We start from the raw sequence: 20,555 nt of genomic DNA on the forward strand, positions 1-20,555 counted from the left end.
TCACTTCCCACTCACCTCCAATGCACCGGAAGCTACCTGTTTATATACACTTCGCTAGTGTTGAACTCTTCATTCCAGGTGGCCTGCTCCGTGTTCTGCACAGCTCAGCCTTACCAGGTACTGCATACTGTTAGCTATCCAGGAGAGCACACCAGGGTTCAGAGACTCTGCCTGTCCCGAAGCAATTACAATATGGACAAGCCAAACAAAAGGTGGGAGGAAGGAAGGGTTATTGTCTCCATTTTACAGATAGGAAATTGAGGCACAAAGAGACTAAGGCCCAGATTTTTAAAGGTATTTAGGCACCAAACTTCCCATTGAGTTCAAAATCAACTTAAAATCTGGGTCAAAAACTTGCCGCAGATCACACAGAGTCTAGGAAGTTTGCGGCAGAGCCAGGAAGTGAATCCAGATCGCCTGGGTCTCAGGCCACCCTTCCTTCCTACTGGCAGCATTACTGACACTGCTATTTTGATGGGGAGGATATTTCCGGGATCGGACCATTTATTCACAGCTTGTGGAATGCTAACTAATTTCTGGCAAGAGGAATCCACAGGGCCATCAGACTGACTCCCCCATTTATCACACTTGACAAAGTTTCAGAGGGGGCTAGGGCTTGTAGGAAAGAAAATGCCATCCATTGCAGTCACACTAGATGACTGTCTAGAGACTGAGAGAGAATCCCTAATTCCCTGTGGGGGGTGGAAAGAAGGAATGGAGTAAGGTAAAGTAGTCAGAGCACAGGTCTGGGAGTCAGGACTAGGCCCTGAAGAGTCTCTTGTGACACTCAAAACCAGGGGGGAAAAACACCTTCTGGTTTTCGGTATCACCACAAGCGTAAAACTCAGGCCAGGTCTGCAGAGATTCCAAAGATGTTGAGCGAATCTGGAGGTGACTGATGGTTTCATTCCAAAGCAGAAGAAACTCCATTGTCTGGCCATATGCTCTGCAAAATTCAAAGCAAAGCACCAAGAAGTGCAACCTCTGCACGGATCTAAATCACAAGAGGAGTGCAGCGTGATCACCTGGGACAAACCTTGCTGCATTGCACACCAGGCTGCTATTGCCAGTTTTGACACTGACTCACTGTGTGACCTTGGGGCCATCTTTCTGCACTTCCATTTTCCCTGGATAAAACGGGGATAATGACAACGAGGAAAGTCCTTGTGAGACTTCAATTAATGTTTGCAAAATGCTTTGACATCCTAAGTGCTAGGGAAGCACAAATACATTTTTATACTAAGTAACTTGAATAGAATGGAATGGGTTTTTTCATAGGCAGGGAGAATGCTGCAGTCTCCCCGTTAAATGAAAGAGTGCGATAGGACCTGCAGGAAGGAGGGGCATGAACAGACCAACTCTTGCCTTCGCAAGAAAAGAAAGAAAAAAAGATCACATTCCACATTCCTTTCCAAAATCCAGTCATGTCAACCCTGCCACCCTCCCAGGGGGAGGCAAATCTCTCCCCTCCAGGCTTCTTTCTGGGTGGACTGAAGGAATTCAGTCTTATCTCTTCACTGCTCCTTGAAGTGTACTTGCTTTGAAGCCATTTGCCCATACAGCTTGTCACCTCTTCCTTGCTAATTTTCACACGCTCCCTCTCCGTCTGTTTACAAGCTGATCCAAGTAAAGTGCTTCTTTCCAGCCTTCCTTCTATGTTTATACCATTCTCATCACCTCGGTGTCTCCCCCCCTCTCCCCTCTACTTTCTCTCCTTCATTATTAGTCATCATTCCCATTACAGAAGCAAGTAAGGATCCCAGCTAGTGGTCAGAGCTGTGCGCACACAAGACAGACGGACCCTGGCCCCAGCAGCTCACAGGCTAGGATCTCTGGGGCGCTCTCTCACCAGGTGATGCTCCCCATGTTCCAGCTGACAATCAGTAAAGGGACAAAGATGGAGTTCTGAGTGGTGCTTGGAGAATCTGACCCCCGGCAAAATGTTGCCAATTATCATAGTGACAAGAACAAATATTCTATCCAGGGCATCTGACTTACGTTTCCATCAAGAGATGGACTGACCGAAACCCTGAAACTGACCAACCTCAAACGTTTCTTCTAGGAGTGGGATCGAAATTTCATACCTGGCACAGGTCAAACTGCAAACGTCATAGCCCGGAACTAACCCCTGCAGAGCTAGGACGATTGATACCAGCTGAGGACCTAGCCTTGGCCTCCTGTGTGCAAGCAGGGTTTCTATTAGTCTCCTATAATTTTACTGCTGGTGTTCAGAGAAGGTTCAGGGAGAGCACAGACCTTCTTTCCCAGATGGAGGCAGGTTCTTAGAAGCCTGCTAATTTCAGCCCTCCACAGAAGTGGTAGCAGTAGCACCCTGAGTGCCCCATCAGCAGCCCCGACCCTTGCCCGTCCCCTGTAATCTTCACCCTAATTGTGCTAATGGGAATGAATTCAAACACCGCCCTTGCAGGCGCCATCCTTTTGGTGTTCAGTCGTGGTTCCACGCTGTTGAAGGGCCCCATTAAAGGCATTCATTCACTCTAGTTCATTGTCCCCATTCATTCATCGACATTCATTGGGATCATTCTAATCGCAGGCCGTGAGTGAATGGAGTCGGGGAGTCACAAAGCGTGCACATGTGTTCCGTCCTGATTTGCCATTAGTGAAGGGGGACACTTCAGATGAAGAATAACCAGCCTGAATTGCATGTTACATCCACTCTAATAGCCTGGGAGTCCATCACACTGAATGTTGAATTCACACCCACTGGCTGCTGCTTATTATTGAAGCTGGCAGTAGGCTTGGCACGGAGTTCAGTGGGCTTGATGCCAGTGCAACACGACTCTGTTGTACCATGTCTTGGCAGTGACCGTGGGCAGCTGAGGCCATACCCTTGCTCAGGAGATCCTGCTGCCTGCCCAGTAGCTAAAGATGTATTTGCCCAAATAGGAAAAATGGGACAGAAGTGAAGGATGACAAGGAATCTTTATAAAATCTGACCTTGGGCACTGTCTTGTTGTGCCAGTCAGAGATCAGGCAATGCTTGCATGAAGAAGCTCCTGCCTAAGCTAGAGTCCTCTTATTGCAGGCAGCACTGAGCTCAGGATCAGATTCCTAACTCCTTTAGGCTCCTTTGAAAATCTAAGCCATTATGCGAAGGTGCTCAGTGCCTGGCTTGGGTCCTGATCCTGCAATTGGATGCATGCAGATGGGCCCGCTCCACATGGGCATAAAGGTTCACTTGTGCAGAGCCAGTTGTGGGCTCGGGGCCTTGCTTGGTTAATACTGGAAGAAACCCCCGCTCTCGTATTCAGTTTCTTCTGGTTCCTGGCAGAGGCGCCATGAACTAACTCACTAGTCCCTCACCATGGAGATGTGAGAGCCAGCGCTGTCTAGCCTCAGAAATAAAGGGGTGGGGATATTTTGGGTGATGGTGGGGATTTCTGCATTGGACATGGATAGGAAATCTCCACCGAGAAGGTGCACGTAACTGGAATAGGTAATGTCAGTGGGACAGAGGTGTGGGGATCCCAGAATGGGAATAGCTAGGGCACTGCTGATGAGGGATTGCAGTGCTGGGTGTGGGGAGTCCAGGACTGGGGAAACAGAGAGGGCTGCAGATCAAGGATTGAGGTGCTCTGGTAGAGCTCTGTCTGGGGAGCCCCGGACTAGAATAAGAGGGATGGCTGCAAGTCAACAATTAGGCACACTGGCAGAGCAACTTGGAGAGGAAACTGACTCAGCACCTGCCTCTGCTGTGCCTGGTTTTAAACTGCCCCCCACCCCCACTTTTAAAAAAAAAACAACCATGAAAATTCCCATTATGGGAGAGCCCTACAGAACGTAATAGCGGATTCTGTCCTTGCTATGGAATAGCTCACGAACGTACAGCAAGGCTCTCATTCACAGGAAAGACTATATGGGTCAGATCCTCAGCTGCTATAAATCAGTGTCGTCTGGCTGACTTCAGTGGAGTTACGCCAGCCTACGCCAGTGGAGGATCAGCCCAATGGGTGCTCAGAATAATTTCTAAAGAACCCCACTGCATTTCTATAGACCCCCTCATGCTTTAATCCCTGTGACATTTTACAGGACTTTCCTATCAATCAATAACATGAGCAAATATGTTTTTGAAATGCAGTTTATTATTATTTTCCCTCCCCAGTTAGAGAGGGACCTAGAAGGGAAATAAACCAGGAACAGTTAGAGCTGGTGGCTAAAATGCCCTAGCTGCAGCTAAAGGGCATTGTCCCCAGAAAGAGCTGAGCTTAGCACAGGCAGGCTGTAAGGTGCTCCAGGCAGGTAAAGCCCCCAGGAAAGTCACGAGATGGACGAAATGACCTAGTTGGATAGGGACGGACAAGGAGGGATCCTCTTGGGGAATCTGCGGCTGAGCTGCTCCTGATAAGATTAATGAGCTCGGCTGCAGCCCGCCCCGCCCCCGGGTTAAACAGATTGTCCCTATGCTGCCTGCTGTAGCTGACCCTTTGCACTCTCCCTGGCTTCACTGGAAGATGAAAGGGTTTGTTCTCACACTCGGAGACTCCTGGTGGGGGTGTGGCACTCTACTGAAATCCAGCCTGCTCCCCGATGTCTATCAACTCAGCCCCATCTGTGGTCACCTGGTACCCTGCACCTTTGATCTCAGTCACACAGGTGTAAATCCATAGGTGCTGGGAGGGCTGCCGCACCCCCTGGCTGGAAGTGGTTTCCATTATATACAGGGTTTACAGCTTGGTTCAATGGCCCAGTGTAAATCCATTGACTTTAATGGAGTCACTCTTGATTTACATCAGCGTACATGAGATGAGAAGCAGGCCCCATGTGTACAGGGACACTTGCTCAGGTTCACCTTCATTTCCATCAAGCCTCATGGTCTTACCAGTCCCAATAGCTGCCGTTCCTCAGAGACTGCCCATCGGACCCCTTCTCTTTGCCCTGCAGCAGCTGGGCTGGCACCAACCAAGCATTAGGATTAACACAACCTTAGCTAAACTGCCAGAGATGGGGACTAGACTGTGTGTTTCCTTCCCCCTACTTAAAAGTGGACAAAGTGGACCCTCCCTGCCACCTTTCCCATCTGCTGGGGAATCCTGTACTAACATGAATTGTTGAATAAACATGAGATAGCATGCAAACAATCCTTGCCCCAAGAGCTGCTTGAGTTCCTCACAGCTAAGACCATCTCTGAGCCTTATAATTGCTACAAATCCACATGGAGCAAGCAGGATTCCAGAGGCTTGCTTTTAGCTGAATACAGCAAGTCTGGGAAGGATTTGATTGCCCTGCAGGAGGTGCTGAACAATGCAGGGAATAGGTGGCAAAACAGCAGTTGCCTAATTTGCTCAGTTCCATCTCCCCTCCATGGCCAGTGGTTAGAAATGGGGTAATTAAAGTCAGGCCATTTCCTGCAGGAGGGTGGATTGGAAAAGCAAACGTTTCCAGCATACTATGCCTGCTCTGAACTGCATCCAGGCTCCCTTTGACTTTCTCTCAATGGAACAGAAAACACTGTTTTCAAAGCCAAGCCATCCTTCATTTGCAAAAATAAAATAAATAAAATGATTTCCATCCTTGAAAAGCAGAGCACAGGCTCCTGACTCTCTCTCCCCCCCCCAACCCCCCACCCCACACAGCTGCGGTATTGTTACATAGCTGCACACAAAGGATCAAGATGTTATTGTTACTGGGAGCTGTGCTTGAAAAGTTCCAATCTTCCCTCCTACTAGAAATATACCTTGCCTTCAGTGTCAAATAACATGGGTGACAGCGGGGTCATGTTGCATTCCAGAGGGAAATAAACATATAGTCAGTGCTCTGAAGAATGGGCTGACTACTCGTGGATGCAGGTGTAATAAGGACAGCCATTGTGCAAGCTTCCCCTACGTTGTGCTGCATTTCAGTCCTCAGCAACATCTGCTATTCTTGTCCTCGGCCCCAATGCATCTCAGTTCTGACCCATAGCACTCTTGTGCCCCATACATAGCTCTGCGAATGTCCTGCCATCCTATCCAACAGCATCTCCAATCCCAGGACCCCATATAACTTCACCAATGCCCCTGACTCACAGCTCTGCCCCAATCCAGTTCTGGGATCCTCACCAGACAAAATGACATCACATGGAGTGAGGCAACCCAGGATGCAACACTAAATGCATCAAGGTGCTTTTCAAACATCCTCATGAATCATGAAAGGCTGTTAAATCTTGGGCTTTGGGGCTCAAGCCATTCTCTGACAGAGATCTGGACGAGACCCACGCAAGGGGGCAGACAGCCCCACATCTGCTACTCTGGGGTTCTTACACCTTCCTCTTAAACAGCTGGTGCTTCAAAAGTCAGGAGGCTGCACTAGCTGGACCTTGGGTCTGATCCAGCCTGGCAATTCCTTTGTGCCTCATAAAGCCAGAATCAACAGCTGCAGTCTACATGGGGCAATGCTGCCAACACGACGACAATCTGCCCAAATACTGTCCATTCATTATTTCTTTCCTACATTATTTATTTACTCTTTTGATGCTCTGTATTGCAGTAGCACCCAGAGGCCCCCCGTCAGGAACTGGAGTCACACTGTACTAGGCGTTGTACGGACCTAGAATGAAACCCTGTGCATCCCCCGAGAAATAATGTCTGAATAAAGCAAAAAGAGAGGCAGAGCCAGAAAAACAAGTGGCCCAAAGAATCCAATCTACTCTCAGCCTCATTTTGTCACATGAATCTCCAAACCTCATCAGCGATTTAATGCCAGAGCACGGTGCACACACGTGTCATATCAGTCATGCTCCCAGCACAAAGGAAACGTGTATGAGCCATAGCAAAATATTCCCAGGGTGGTGATGGTGGGGAGATCTTTTTAGTTTATTTAATTCCTAAGAGCATCTGGCTTTTCTCACTAATGAGTGACTCATACTGACATTAAAGTGTCGCTAATTGGAAACTTAGCTTTGAATCTCCTCTTTTCTCTCACAAGTTTGCTGAATCTTTGGAGATTCAGGGTTCAAACCTGCAAGGCACTGAGTGCCCCCAATCTCTATTGAAGTCAGAAGATGTTCACGGGCTCTCTGTCTGTAAGCATCGGCGCCGACTCTGGGCTGGAGCACTCAAGGGGAAAAATTGGTGGGTGCTCAGCACCCACTGGCAGCCAAACTCCCCACCCCAGCTCACCTCTCCCTCCAGCTCCTCCCCTGAGTGCGCCGCGTTACGCCCTCTCCCCCCCAGTAGAAGAGGAGAAGTTGGCACCTATGCCTGTAAGAAATTCATGCTCTGCTGATATCAGACACAATTTATTAGATAAGCTACAGGCAACAACAGGGAGCTGGGACTAGGACCCTGATCCTTCAAGTTCACAGGGCTCTAACCTTTGGATAACAATCTCCCCTGGTTGTGAGCTGTACCCAGGTCACCTCTCTTCCCATTACAAGTTCCTGGGAGAGATTTCTGCATAGTCCCCAATAGGTGTTCCAGCCACATGGTGACATAGAATCCCTAGCAATGAATAGCTCTTAGGGGTGTTGGTGGTAGGCAACAGTTCAGGAAGGGTTAATGAGACATAACATGGCTTGTTGACTGACAGTCACACCCACCACCTTTCCTGGAGCCTGGCCTACACTTAAAGTTTAACCTGACCTAGCTACAGTGCTCAGAGGTGTCAAAAATACACGCACTCCTGAGCACTATAGCTATGCCCACCTAACCCCAGAAGCAGCTAGGCTGATGGAAGAATTCTTCTGTCAACCTAGCTACCGCCACTCAGTTTGGTGGATTACCTACACGGATGGAAAAAACCCTTCCCGGAGATGCAGGAAGCATTTGCATGCCTGCACTCTAACAGCGTAATTCTGGCACTGCAGCTCTGCTGCCATAGCTCCCAGAGTGTTGTAGACACAGCTGGGATGTGTACCCTCCTAGCTGACAGATGCAAAGTGATTGTTCTCTCTCCAGGAGGAGGGTGAACGGGACCTCGTATACCCAGCACTGGTTATTTTTGGGTCCTGGAACAGTGCGAGGCTGGCAGCTGATGCCGAGGTGGGTGACAGCTGAATGCCGAGCGCGGCTTTCACTTCAGATCCGAAAGGCACTTTTCACTCATCTATTTCTGAATCAATAAAACATGATCTGCCAAGATGGAAAAAAAACAACCCCCAAAAAGATGGTTGAAAGGGTCTGCCTTGGCCCAGGCTCTAATCAGCCCCCAGAACGTCACTGCAGGGTGTTCTTCTGTGCTACCTCTGCCTCTGAGCCATGCTTAGGAAGCAGGAAAGGACTATCTCTTGTCCTGTGCTTGTACAGTGCCTAGCACAATGGTCCATGACCAGGGCTCCTAGGTGCGATGGTCATACAAATAATTAACAACAATCAGGGAGAAAAGTGAAGGGCTCAGAGCTGGAGTTCAGCTGCATGGCCAGAGGCCTGGTTTCTTAGCTGAACTATCCAGACCTCTCTAAAGCTGGAAGTCACATGGAAAAGGGTTCCCAGATGGGACTCTAGGTACTTTCCGTTTCCTGATCCCACCAGAAATGCCACAAAGTCTCCCTTCCTTGTGGCCCTTCCAAGACCAGTCTTTGGAAGTGGCCAAGCCCTAATATATCCAAAAAATGGGTGACCCCATCCCTGCACACCACCTGGGTAACTGCTGCCTCTGGAGGAGAAGTTGTGAATACCTTCCTGACCGCTGAAGTCCTATCAGCTAATGCCCAGAAGCATGGCTTTGATTTTCCCACACTGGCCCCATTTCCTGCATAAGCTCTAGCAGCTTGTAAAACAACAAACAAAAGTGCCTGAATGTATCGGGAACCGTAAAGATAGCATCATGTCAGCAGCTGTCATGATGATGTAATACTGCAGGGGTTAAAACGCCAGAGCCTTCTCTACACTAGGGCTCCTGCTATTGCTGCAACCAGTGGGAAATTTTAGGAGACAACCACAGTGTGGGCAAGGTAGGGAGGGGTAGAATTTGCCTAGGATCAGACAGCAGCAGAGCCAGAAACAAAACCCAGGTGCCTCCCAAATTTCCAACTTAACCACTAGATAGCGTGGCCTAGGAAAACAATGCAGTCCTCCCTAGCCCTGCTATCTACGATTAAAGCTGCAAGGATGGATAGGAAACCCACTTTCTCACGTTTAATGACCGGCTGGCGTAGTGAAGGGCTTGAACCTCAGGCCCCTCAAGCCAGTCACTCCCCAAGTGCCAGGAACTGCCTGCCCCGGCTGCTATTGCTGTGAATGAACCCTGGAAACATACAGAGGGGAACTGACCTCTCCATGGACAGTGAAAAGTTAAAAGTTGAGCAGCAGGTTGCCATGGAGATGGAGTTCTGTTTGTAATCTCGTCTTCTCTTTTCTTCCTCTTCCGACCTAATAAAGCTGGTAACCAATGGGAAAGCAGGGCTCCATCGGTCTCCTTTGGCTTGGAGCCTCTGATACAAACACAACCATGGGCACTTGACAGCCTTTCAGGGCACAGGGCACCTACAACAGCCTGCCACTTCCCACTCCCCCTACCTCGTTGCCCACTGGTGCAGCGCAGGTGTCACTGGGTTTGCCTGCAGGAGCGCTCTTTCACCTTGAGTTAACTGACTGGCAATTGACTCAAGGCAGCTAACGTTATGCACGAGCTAGTATGAGCGCTCCCCACGCGTGTGTCCTGGAACACGTCTCCCCAGGGGAGAATTTGCCTCACTAAGTTTAAGGCAATTCTGAGATTAGATACCATAATGATTGGTGAGACAGAGAGAGGAGGAAGGACGGAAGGAGAGAGTATCCCAAATCTTAGCTTGGAAATTGACGGCCTGACTCAGAAACTAGCTCCCAGGAGAGAAAGGATGTGGGGTTAGTGGGAGTTTCTGACCCTGACAGTCCAGCTGAAATTCCCGTGTTCCCTCTCTGAGAAAGTGTAACAAGGAGAATCGCTCTGAGGGCCGCCGCCACCAAGCTGAACAATTCAGTGTCACTGCTCAGGCTTCTCTCCTGCTGGCAGCATAAATGGGAGCTGGTTTCTACCCTACGCTCCGACTTCCCGTCTCCTTGAACGTTCACCTCCCTTTATTGCTGCTGTTCCATTCACCTGCACAGCTCACTTCGCTCAGTTGCTACATTAGCATTCCATGAGGCACTCGCGTTCTCCCTCTCTTCACCCCCATCCACCCCTGACAGATTTTTCTCCCGGCCTGCCCCCCTATTTGCACTTTCACAATATTCCTCCCTCAAGTGACCTTTCCTGGCAGAATAAGCAGACAAGCCCTCCTGGTTGATTCCTTAAGCCCCTCATCTCAGGGTCAACTTGCGCCAAGCATTGCCTCTTCCTGGCTCTGCTGAGCTGTTAGCCCCAGGAAGGATCACCACTAATTTCCATTGCACAAGTGCCCATGTGCGAGAAGAGCTGGGACTCATGAACATCTTCCCCTGGTGCATTTCCTTCCTGCCCCCATAGTCTTATAGCTGCAACATGACCAGACTCCTCTCTCCGGGTAGAAACTCAAACCTTCATCCATTTCTTTAAACAAAGTTTTACCCTCCGATAGAAGGGAATCAGGTTTTACTCCCATTGGTGGTTACCTACTGGAGCTGCATGAGTCTCACTGGCTAGATACATGTAATTGCAAGCCACTGATGGGTGCTACAGGCCCGCCTCTGTGCCAATTCACAAAGGAAATGCATTATTTCTACCCCCAGGTATGTAGCTCTAGCTCTTTAGTCAAGCAGTTCATGCTTTCAGTTCTAGAGGTCAGCAGTTCAGTCCCCAATTTGTCAGCCATCTAGGGTGACCAGATGTCCCGATATTTGGGGCTTTTTCTCATATAGGCGCCTATTACCCCCCACCCCCACCCCGATTTTTCATACTTGCTATATGGTCACCCTACAGCCATCATATAACAACTCCCCCGCCGCAGCTCATCATCTGGGTTTGAACCAAAGACCTACAGTATTGCACCACAGACCACCACCACCTGAGCTAAAGAAATAACTCCATTAGCCGATAGCAGTAATAGGCTGTTAACTCTAGCCACGAAAGGATCCGTTTTGTAAGTGGGATGCAGCCAAGCTGGCAGTTCCAATTCCTAAGGGTTTGAACTCCCCTTTACTTAGAGTTTAGATTCCTTCAAAACCAAAACCAGTAGGCAAACCTTGCTTATCCAAGCAGCACCCCATACTTTGTGATCTGAAACAGACATGTCCCCCGAGTGTATTCATTTTAATCTATGAACTGTGCAATTTAATATCTGCAATTACAGATCTCACTATGTAAGCCTTTATGTGCTAAAATCAGACTTCTCTGTGTAAAGACTTGTGCCCTGTAGTCTCACACTACCAATAGCTCTCTAGCAGTCTTGCATTTAGTCCATACAAAGGGTTCCTCTGTCTGCCTATGGCGTTTCCAGCATGCCCACAGCATCTAAACACCATAAGCAGAATTAAGAAAAGCAACTTTTCTATCTGAAATGACCATACCTTCTACTCCTCTCTTGCTTGCACTGTCAATTGTACTTGCTCTTCAGCCAGACCCTTGGCGGTTTTTCATGTCCCACATGATTGGACAGATGTGACTCTACAGTAGTTGAAATAACAGCAAAGGCAACGGCTGCATTTTGTGCGAAGTAAGGGAGCAGTCTGCAGAGCAGAACTGGATTCAGACTGACACATGAAGGCTTCCACCATTTTGTAAGTCTCCTCTTTCTCTCCCCCTTCTCCTAGTGTTCTCAAGTGTGCATTGCATTCCCTCACTCCTGCTCTATTCAACTAGCCTTAGATGCAACCGCAGTTGCAGGAAATGTCTGGAAAATCCAGTTCTCTTTTTGTATTTTCTTCCTTCTCTCTTTTGAAGCTTGGCCCATTGTGAAGTCCGCCCCTTTAATTCCTGGCTGCCAAAGGAGGCAGTTATATCAAAAGAGAAATGTACATCAAACTTGCAAGGAATATTCAATTAACTTTTAAACAAGATTGTCGGTAACCCGTTTGCAGAGATATCATTTAATTTTTTTTTTTTAAATATACAGGCACTTACATTTCACAGAGGCATGTCTGCTGGTAGAGTAGCTGTCTTTGCTGCTGCCGCCGCTGACATCTTCTTAAATGTCAATTAAAGATGTAAATATTCCTTGCAATTTGCATGCTGAATTAGAACCTATGACATAGTTTTCTTTGCTTATGCAATATGGCAACCAGCCAAATTCATCCCTCTTGCATCTGTGAAACCTCAATAAACTCCCCTTAGAAAATTCCATTGATGGCAAATGGTCTTGCATTATTACATGGCAAGGTCAAATGAGGTTGTCGGATGGATGCCTTTTCTCTTAAAGCAGGATGTAGGCACGAGTCCAGCTGTGGGCTCTCTCACACAGCTGTCGAGAGCCAGTGCCCTAAGCCAGAAAAATGCTTATCTCCCCAAAGCAATCGGCTCAGGAGATGAGCCTTTGTCATAAATAATTGGCAATAATATTATCGTAAGGGACTAGCTTGAGTGTACGTGCACCGCTGCCCTCTGCTGCTTGGAATCAGGCTGTTTGTCGCAGGCTTTATGTTGCAAACAAAGCTAACGGAGATTCTCTTTTAGCTCAAGTGGTAAATGGCTTTGCTTTTGCAGCAGGAGGATCCTAGTTCTATCCCTGTTGTTTCCAGCCCATGTGGCTGTGGTGAGCAGCATGGGGACAACACAGTAGCCCTTTCTTGCAGTCCTGGACCATGACAGGGTCCCTAGGAGCCACAGCGATACAAATAATATAATAATAGCAAAGGTTCCAAGCTGGTTAGGAAAAGCATCCAGACAGACTCTGCAGACCTTCCCAGCCATTTATTAACCAGGCCCCAACATCAGCCCTAATTTTAGATCATGCTCACTTTTTCTTTGTAATCGGTATCTCTTGAAAAGAGCCTCAAAGGCCAACACTGCAATGGTGCTATTGGCTCTACGCTTTGAATGTCCTCCCTGGGCCTGGCTTGCGCCAGAGCTTAACCGCACTTTTAGAGCGGGGTTTTTTTCCTTTCTGTTTGTGCACCTACAAAAAGTCTCGCAGGGAAAACCAAACTCAAGAGCAGCAAGGTAAACAGGCAACAGTCAAATAAATTAGGCAGCTGGTGACTTTTAAGGCCACCCAGCCAACCAGCTGGGGGAAGCACATGATCGAGGAGAAAGGACTACTGAGACACAGGAAAGTAAACAATCAGGCAGTAAGAAGAAATGCTCAGGTTTCCCACCAATGCTAGATCCTCAGCTACCCTGAAGTCTGCAGGGCCTCTGTTTAGCCCCAACTAGAGCTGGTTAGAAACGTGTTTTGTGCCAATTTGTCTCTGGTATGATGAATTTTTGGTGAATCAAAACCTGCATGTTTTCCTGCCAGCTAGGCTGCTGGGGATCTGGTCTTCCATAAGTAGGTCAATTTGGTGGCATCCACACCAGCACTCAACATGGCTTATCCTCCATTGCCCTGCCAGCTGCGGATGTACAAGCAGTGCATGGAGTTCTCATGGGGCTAGTGCCTAGGGAAGTGTACCTCTCTGCATGCCCTGAATGCCTCCTTTGAGAGCACGACCCAGTGTCAACCCATACCGCTCACTCACAGGACAAGGCTCCCAAAGGGAAGGACGGAAGTTAACAGTCTGGGTATAATTAGCTCAGTCTGCCTGAGCCCAGTGTCCAGTGGAGGCCTGGGACAAGGCTGCCTGGGACTCAGCCACCGCTTTGCACAGTCTCTCGTCCGCACCTGCAGGGACATTTCAGGGTTACTGACGCAGCTCCTGCTGGTGTCTTGCACGGGGCAGAGAACTGCGCCCAGCAGGATTTAATCATTTTACAGCCACAGGCTGATTGTCACTTAGGAGCATCCCAAACCTTTCCCTCTCTTTGAGAGGGCCACTCCATTGCCTCCCCCCAGTTCTCTCTGTCCTGGTGCCCTTTCCTAGCCACCCACCTACCCACCCATGGGCCCTTCCCTGTCTCTCTTTCCCACATGGGTCACCAGAGTATCTGAATGCACAGACACCCTGCAGCCTTCAGGCCCTTGTGGTGGGTTAATGAGCAGGAGGGTATCCCGCTGTCAAACGGTTCTGTTGCTTTGCACCCCTGCCATAGCCAGTGGCCCTCCTACGCCACAATCTGAGCAACCTGCTGCTCTGCCCAGGCTGTTGCTTCAGCCTCTTCTGCGTCTCAGCCAGTGCCCCCAGCGCTGTTGCTCCTCAGGGGTTGTTATCTAGCAGGCTCTTGAGAAGTTCTGTCACTTTGAGGTCTGTTTTATAGTCCCTATAGCTTGAACCACAGGCTATGCCTCAGAGTTTGGCTACTCTAGAGTGGGAAGAAGCAATTTCCAACCTGAAGAGACTTACCCGGGCTCCTGCTCATCCAGCCAGCGTGCTGAGACTTGCAATGTAGCCAAAGCTGCCTGAGCACATACCTGGAGTGGGGAACTAGTCCCCTCTGCTCATCTGCTGTGGCTACATTACTATGGTTAGTGTGCTAACTCAATCAGAGCTAGCAGAGATGTGTCTACCCACGTCATTACGCCTCCTGCTCCATTGTAGACATCAGTCACAACTCCCCTTGACCACAACCTCTTGATCTCTGGCCTTCAGGCGTCTCAGCACCTCTCCCATCCCTCCAGTCCAGCTAAAGCACTTTCGTTGGGACCATCTCTCTTTCCTGCTGTCCCAGTCACTTCACCACCACCCGCCTCCATCCTGCACCTCTCTTTCCCCTCAACTCACTCCACGCTCCTTCTCTTTTCTCCTCACCATGCCTGGCTCCACCTCTGTTCTTGTTCCCTCAGGCTACCCCTTTCCTTTGGCACATCCGCCCACTTCCCAATGTCTCTTCATCGCTTTATCTTTGAGTGGATCATTTTGATTTAAGCAGGGCCTGGACCTTGCTGAGTGCTCTGTGTGTGTTGCCAGGGGCAAGCCATGGCATTTGTAGGTGGACCATGGTCTGGACTGCAACCACACTGAAGTGTGGGCTTGCCAGAGGGCTGTGATCCAGGTCCATCTCTTGAACTAATATGATAATGCTTTAGAGAGGGCTCAGGAGTAGTAACCAAGACACACTGACAGGCCCTCGAGGGATAGCTCACACTAGGTCACTTCTGTTCCCAGCACCCGATTCCAGCCTTGTTAACCAGTGTGGCGGTGAATAAGAAAGCTCCCTCCTTGCCTGGGCCAGCCTATATCAGGCACCCTACTCCCTCCCCCTCGCTGCCTCTAAAGAGACCAAACAAGTCTCGTCCTTGACGTCAGATGGCCTCTGTTCAAGGTCAGTCCATTTTGTCCAGTTCCACCCTGTGAATGCCAACACTCCAGCAGCTGCCCCCTCACACTCTTCCCCCAAGTGCCGGAGGTGTTCCCTGTGCTCCTTCTCCACAGCCCCATTGGTAGGAGCTATCAGTCAGCCACTTTTGGGGAGGGCTCAGTAGAAGGCCCCCTTCCCTCGCATCCAGCTTGCTATTCCAGCCATTCCCAGCTTGCAAGGGCAAGTGCACAGAGAAAAGGCTCAGCCCTCAGGGGAGGACTTGCGTTTTTTATTAGTACAGTTGTTAGCGAGGGTACCGATTATGGCATATGCCCATTCTCCCCAGCACGGGAGCAGAGTGCCAGCCTGGAGTATCTTTGCTTTTCTCCCCTCCAGTGAGCCAGGCATTGTCCCCATTCTCCAGAGTGGAGACCTGGCTTGAGGAACCCTTGTTTTCTGCACTCCCAGAACAGAAAGCCCAGCGTCAGGCACCCCAAACCACTCAGCAGGGCTTTTAAGGGAAGTAGCTTCTGAGTTCTCTCCTTCCTGTGAGAATCTAATGTTCATTTGCCTCCCACCACTCTTCCAGCCCTGCCTGCAGTGAAGAATGACTAAGGTGGTGGGTGGAATTAGACTGAATTAAGATCAATTTAGTAGCCCGCAGTGCCGAGTGAGGCTGTCATATTGGGAACTGGGTCTGTTACAGACACAGCTGGATGTTTCCAACACTAGTGAACTGAAGGGGTGAAGGGTACAATTGTGTGTGTTTGTCTGTGTGTGTATGTGAGAGACCGTGCAAATGTGGCTGTGATTGTGACAGAAAACGTACGTGTGCAACTGTGTGTGAGACAAAAGGCCAGCTTCTGTGTGGCAGCCCCATGTTTTGCAGGTGCACTTTTGCATGTGCAATTAATGGCACCAACAGTTTTGGCACCCACAGTATATTGCACTAGTGATTTTTTTGCACTCAGAATTCACTGCACCAGTGATTTTGTATCCATAGATAGTCGTCCAAATGGCAGGGTTTGCATGCTGTCAAAATAGCCCCTTTTAACATTAGGTCCTGAACTAGGTATGAGACTGTGAAGCTTTGTGCAATGTCAGGTGCATCCACGTGTGCCTGTGTGGATTTGGGAGTGCTACTGAGAGTGAGTGTGATTACAAGGGGGTGCATGAGGCTGTGGATGTCTTAAGATGAACCTGACAGGCTCTCTGGTGAGGTATTTAATCAGGGTCTGGAGTGATGGAATCAGGAATTCAGATAGGTGCCGCCTCATTAGGACTTTTGTTCCAGGTGGTGCACTCCACTGAGATCACGTCTGCTCACACTCCTACTCACCACATCACTCAGCAAGAAAAACAACCTCGCTGGCTGTATTTGAACAATGAGCATTAAGTATCGGAATAAACACTTACGAGAGAGATGGGATTAGGCACTGCTTTTTTGCCTCAAACGAGCTGGGCTACAACAGGCCTTAGGTCACAGAGACAATGAGTTTGCTGGTCTCAGTTTAGTACATAGATATTTATTTTTCCACATGGAAAAGAAAAATATAATTAGTCTCAGTTGGCACTCTCCGGTTCAAAAGGATACAGGACTAACCAGGAGGAGGGGACAGCAGGGCAGGATTAAGGGGCACTGGCAGAGCTGTGAGGAGGTTCAGGACTAAAATAATACAGTGTTGTATCAAGTGGGGGAGCAAGGATCTCAAGGCAAATACCCTCATCACATGATAGGGGTCAGTCTCCAATGATTTAATGATACAGACCCTTTAGGTCAGGATGAAGGTGCACTGACAGAGCTATGCACACAGGAATCTTGTACAGAACTTGCCCGCACTGTGCCTGCTTCTCAAACGTTACAAACTTTAAACATTTGCCAAATTTACCCACACATTTAGAAAAGCAACACACGCTCTATAGACCCCAAACTCCAAATTCTAAATGAGCACAGAAAATCCACCGACACCGCAAACTAGCGAGCCAACTTAAAAAGGGAGCGAACCCCAACACACGAAAACCTGCCAGGATCCGCGGGCATCCTCCAAACTTCTAATCTGCTAGGGGGCAGTGAGAGGCTGGGCTGCTGCGTTCCATGATGCCCAGCTGTCTGGAAGCCACTAGAAGACGAGAGTACCTGTGGATGGGGGGCGGCACAGAGCATTCCTCTGCTATGGCATCGCTAAACCCTCAAGTGCTGCTTTTGACTGCAGAAACAGAGCCCTGATCTTCCCATCGTTGGCACATGAAACCCCATTAGACCCAAAGACAACACTGGCACCCTTACAGACCAGTAAGAGTTTCTCACATGTACACTCACACAAGCATCCATATTCTAAACACACCGCCATGAATACCGAAACACACACACATACACACAATGAACACACACGCACATGCATCCCCGCCACACACACATAAAGGCACTCACATCTACAGAGACACACACCCACACAAACAATAAGCCCTTTCACCCTCACACTGTTTGCTTCTCCCTCTCCACTAACACGACACCCACTCACTGCCTTCCCACAGCAACTTATTTCTTATGCAAGAGATCAGTCCTTTTCTTGAATGTCGTACGGAGCTGGGAACAGTTATTGCAGTTCTAGCTCTTATCTTCCCAGACAGTACATGATTCCCATCGTAACAGAGCCGGATGTATAACTCAACTCCCCTGCACTCTAACTGAACCAAACTAGACCTTGAGGCTCTCATACCAGAAAAATGTTCTCCACTTTCTTCCACAAGGAACTTTTCAAGACTTAGTGCAAGGAAGGAGCTGAGCCCAAGATAACCGGCCGTGCTGCTCCGACAGAACTCACTGAATAACTGGTATTAAGCAATGAATATTTCTTGACGTTCCTGTGCTGGGCAGCACAGAGTTACTGGTTTCATATTGGGCAAGAGCAACACCTGGCTTTTTTGGTGATCTCTGTCACTCTTTGTGTCTCAGCCATGTATGTTGTAATTGGTAGGAGCTGTGAGCTAGGCTGTGTGCGCTATGATTCGACATAGGGCTGTACAGAAAACACACACAGAACAATACATGCATTAAATTCTGTGTGCTGGGTGTGCAACCAGTATGCATTGTATATTGTGTCTACATTGTGCATTGTCCATCCACCGTGTTGCGTGATGCGTGTGCCCTGGGCATGTTATGTGTGTAATTTGCATTGTGTGTTGCGTGTGATGTGTGGGCACTTAGGTGTATGTCAGTTGCACTGAGCACTGCATGTTGTGTCTGCACTATTCATGTTGTGTATTGCCTATGCACAGAGCCTGCTGCGAGTGCACCGTGTGTGTTGCCTACATCCGATGAAGTGAGCTGTAGCTCACGAAAGCTTATGCTCAAATAAATTGGTTAGTCTCTAAGGTGCCACAAGTACTCCTTTTCTTTTTGCGGATACAGACTAACACGGCTGTTACTCTGAAACCTACAGGATTGAGTTAGACAACTCCAGCTGATGAATCAACAGCGCCTGGATCTTATCCCTACCCTCTTTGGTTCTCTGTCCTCCTGTCAGTTCTCCTTCCCTGCCTGGGATTCCCCCCTCCCTCTAGTCATAGGTGCTGGAACGAGGGGTGCTGCTGCACCCTGTGGCTTGAAGTGGTTCCCATCACACACAGGGTTCACAGTTTAATTCCATGGCTCTCAGCACCCCCACTCTACAAACTGTCCCAGCGCCCCCGCCTCTACTGATTCAAGTCCACTTACAGTCTCTCCTGCGACAAGTCCAACCTCTTAACAACCCTCTCATGTTGCCGCAGTGACTGGATCAAAACTCCGGCAGACCCGGCACCCCTGACATGTCCCCAGCCCCAGGCAGCCGAGCTCAGCTTTCTGTCCCCCCTGCATCTGATGAAGTGGGTTCTAGCCCACGAAAGCTGATGCCCAAATAAATGTGTTGGTCTCTAAGGTGCCACAAGGACTCCTTGTTACTTTTGCTGATACAGACGAACACGGCTTCCCCCCCGGAACCTGTCCCGGCTTGTCCTCTCTCCTCTGGGGCTGGGAGTGCCCTGGCCAAAAGGGCTTATCCCCCCGGTGCCTCTCCACCAGCCTGCAGCTCATCTCCCCTGGGAACCCCGCTACCCAGAGACAAAGTGCAGCCAGGCACCTGCCCGAACATGCAGCCCGTCCCCTTCCCCCTGCACCGGCCTGGGGCCCCGCTAGGGACGGGGGTGAAAGAAACTTACGCTCCCTGGCGTCGCGCGGGTCTCCTGCGCCCTGGCCCGCTCCATGGACGCGCTCTGCGCCGCCGAGCTCCTGCCGGCGAGTTGGCTCCTCGCCCGGCCGCTGCTCCCCGCTCCAGCCCCGGCAGGAGCAGCCCGGGCTGGGTGGGGGAGGCGGAGCTGCGCTCTGCGCGCCCCGCGCTCATTGGCGGGCCGGCTGCAAGCCTGGGGGCGGGGGGGAGCCCAGCCACCGGGCTTTGTGTCCTGGATGACAGCTGGGCATTTAGCAGGGACCCCCCCCCTTTCCCCGCCCGCTAGCTAAAGCATGCACCGACACCCCCCCTTCCCCAGCCGCCCCTTCCCCTTGCACGCAGAGCCGGGCCCTGCCTAAGTTCCCGGGTTTGCTCTCACCTTTATGATGGGGGGGGGGGGGCAGCTGAACGGGTGGGGGGAAAGCCAGGGGAGCGGGAACAATGTGTACAGTGGGGGTGCTGAGAGCCATTGAACCAAATTGTTCACTGGGTGTATGATGGGAACCACTTCAAGCCAGGGGGTGCGGCAGCCCCCCTCCTTCCAGCATTTATGGGGAAAGCCGGGTGGGATTTAGAGATGGGAGCACGCCGGCTGGGGCTGCACTGTCTCGCATCTCCATCTACCCCGGGCAGAATGGCTGCACCATGCGACCCGCTCAGAAGGCCCCACTCCCACAGGTGACTGTGAGCCCAGGTGTAAATGACAACACAAGGGGCAAAGCAGGGGGAGACTCAGGTTCCATCCTGTTGAATCCAACACAATGTTTCATAACGAGTTAAAAAAATGTCCAGATAGTCTCTCTCTCTCTCTCATATGTGAAGGTGGCATGTAAGCACCGATACCAATCGCCCATTACTATCTTCCATCTCCTAATCCGTTATGGAAAACTCCCTAACAGGGATGAAGGCAATAACGGCTTGGTAGTAGCTGTCTGAGCCATCCGACAGAGATCCTGCCTACAGAATTGTTGGAGCATCCTAAAGAACTCGACAGCATCCTAAAGAACGCCCTATTCCATTCGATAGGACACATCAAAAACCTTTAGAAAGGTGATAATGGCCTGTGAAATTCTGTAGGGCTTTTCCATAAGGGAGAACTGGGCAAATGGTTTGCAGTAATTTAGGTAACAAATTTCATCTCTTCTCTCCCCCCCCCCCCCGCATCTTTAGGAGAGATCTTAT

At 49.8% G+C, this 20,555-nt stretch overlaps 1 protein-coding gene across 1 annotated transcript in view; it reads right to left on the minus strand.

Moving 5' to 3' along the window:
• The window catches only part of LZTS1 (leucine zipper tumor suppressor 1), a 42,489-nt gene extending 23,025 nt beyond the window's left edge, over positions 1–19,464 (minus strand). Inside the window, exon 1 of the mRNA XM_073325139.1 lies at positions 19,366–19,464. The gene's annotated coding sequence lies outside the window, so the exon portion shown is untranslated. The remainder of the gene's footprint in view (positions 1–19,365) is intronic.
• Between the last annotated feature and the right edge of the window lie 1,091 nt (positions 19,465–20,555).

This window comes from Lepidochelys kempii, chromosome 26 (genome assembly GCF_965140265.1).
Source record: "Lepidochelys kempii isolate rLepKem1 chromosome 26, rLepKem1.hap2, whole genome shotgun sequence".
NCBI classification, from domain to species: domain Eukaryota; kingdom Metazoa; phylum Chordata; order Testudines; family Cheloniidae; genus Lepidochelys; species Lepidochelys kempii.